This window comes from Limulus polyphemus, unplaced genomic scaffold, assembly GCF_000517525.1.
Source record: "Limulus polyphemus unplaced genomic scaffold, Limulus_polyphemus-2.1.2 Scaffold20, whole genome shotgun sequence".
NCBI classification, from domain to species: Eukaryota; Metazoa; Arthropoda; class Merostomata; order Xiphosura; family Limulidae; genus Limulus; species Limulus polyphemus.
The window spans coordinates 145,659-148,245 of NW_013665630.1; positions in this window are offsets into that span (position 1 = coordinate 145,659).

The window sequence follows — 2,587 nt, forward strand, 5'->3', positions numbered from 1 at the left end:
TACTCCAGCTAGTATATACATATAGCATTTATTTTTATTGTAAAATTTTTATTATAAGGATTATTTTGGAGTGTTAGTTTAGTATATAGATTTAGGACTAACCTGAATCTGCTAAGCTGGCCACACCTTATGAGATTTTACTGAGATTATGATGAAAATATCACTAACACTCTGGTGCTTAAATAACGAATTAAGGCATTCTAATCGTTATAAGTAAGAACGGTATTTTAAACTAGCTATGTTTATCACTGTTTTTAGTTCTGATCTATATAGGTAGCTTGCTTTGATCAGAACTTAATAATAATTACTGTCGCATTTGTAAAATTTGACGTAATCCAGAAGAAGACTGAATTACCTTAATTGTGTTTACCAAGAAAATTAATGATATTGGTCTAGTTATTAGTATTTATCATGGCTGTCTTCTTCCTGATTTCTCCAGAGATTATTACCACATATTCGTAATGTAGAGTGGTAACTGACTCGAGATTCAATCAGTATTAGTTACATCAACAGTAATATTTAAGATTTGAATTTCATACACAGTATTTATTTTAGTGTGCACGTTATAGTTGAAGAAAGAGCAAAAACATGAGCTAATAATAGATTATTTGATTTCTGTTATAATAGCTAGAACTACATAGGATCACTAATTTCGTTTGAAAACTAGGATTTTCTAAATTCTTGATACTGAGAAGATTACTATATCTTTTATGTTTTCAATATTAATTATGTATATTTTTTATCTTTCTTAAGAAACACTTATTATTACTTTTTCAAATGTGTGTTTGTTATGTGTTTGTAATTCCAGCTTCACTGGAGTGTGTGAATTAATTAAAGCGCTTAGTTGTTTGCGTGATTGTTTCAAACTACGTAGAGATTGTAGGTACAGTGTTTAATTTTACTTCTTTTATTTTTTAGGTATCATGATTATGGAGATCAAAATAAGTAAATACTTCGACACATGTTTATGTCTATGTGTGGTAAACTGAAGAGGAACATAGGCAAGACGTTTTATAATTTGTGTGTGTACGTGATAGACTGAAGAGGAATGTAGGTAAGACGTTTCATACTTTGTATGTATACGTGATAGACTGAAGAGGAATATAGGCAAGACGTTTTATAACTTGTGTGTATACGTGATAGACTGAAGAGGAATATAGGTAAGACGTTTTATACTTTGTGTGTATACGTGATAGACTGAAGAGGAATGTAGGTAACACGTTTCATACTTTGCGTGTATACGTGATAGACTGAAGAGGGATGTAGGTAAGACGTTTCATACTTTGCGTGTATACGTGATAGACTGAAGAGGAATATACCTGACTAAACGCTTTTCCAACGTTCAAGTTTATAGTGTATTATAGGAATTCTTTAATTACACATCCTTCATGGTTTATCACAAGTACACAAAACAAAGAATTTAAAGTCTCACCTACAATCATCTTCAGTCTCTCCCGTATACACACAAAGTGTGAAACGTCTTACCTATATTCCTCTTCAGTCTATCACGTATACACACAAGTTATAAAACGTCTTGCCAGTGTGTAAGTACGTCTAATAATCTATAGAAATGTTGTTGGTAAATCGTTTTGTCAGGAATGTGTAAGTACGTTTAATAATCTATAGAAATGCTGTTGCTAAAGCGTTTTGTCAGGAGTGTGTAAGTACGTCTAATAATCTATAGAAATGCTGTTGGAAAAACGTTTATTCATGAGTGTGTGATTACCTGTAATAAATTACGGAGATGAATGTCAGTAGTATTTATTCGAGAGTCAGTGTAAGATAGATTATATCAGAGTGGAATTTAGGTAGAGTTGCTTATTTGTGTAAGTGTGTGTGTATGTGTGTTTTTAGCTTCGATAAAAAAGAATTGAAAATTGGTTATACTATTCATTTGCGTGTTTTTCTGTAACTTCGATAGACGAAGGTCGTAAACGTGTAGTAATCCTTTTACTCAGGTAGGTAAAGATTAAATATGTCCAAGGTTACTGATGAGGGATTGAACTGCTCGAACCCGGTAAAACAGTAATAAGCGGTGAAGCGAATAATAAATTGGTCTTCATATTTATTTTATGATCAAATGATACAAAAATTATCTCATAGGAGTTTGTATCAAGTTGGTTCTGTGTTTGCGTCCCTGAAGCAGGGCCAGCTCATCTCAAGGAGTGATACAGATACTTGTACTAATTGGTATGAGTTTTATGGGCTCTCTCTTTGAATATGTTACTTGGAATGGATGACGACCTAGGTATCCCATAGATTATGAGATATAGCACTTGGATTCTTGGATACAATATTTAAAAGGCTAGCAAGTTTGGTGAAAAAAAGTTTTATTTGTTTCTTTGCTGCCCGTTTTCAGTTTATCCTCTGAGTAACATCTCCAGAACCTGCTGTACTGCGCAAACTCTTGGCTACTTATTGGATATCAATGTACCTGAATACCATTAGTGCACATAATATACGAAGAGAAATGTTTCTACTGCCTACAGTCATGTGCTTGGGTACAGATGTTACTGTAAATAAAAAGAGAGATGTCTAATGTATTCATTAGTGTTTTATTTATATCCGCGATCGTCTGTCAATAAGA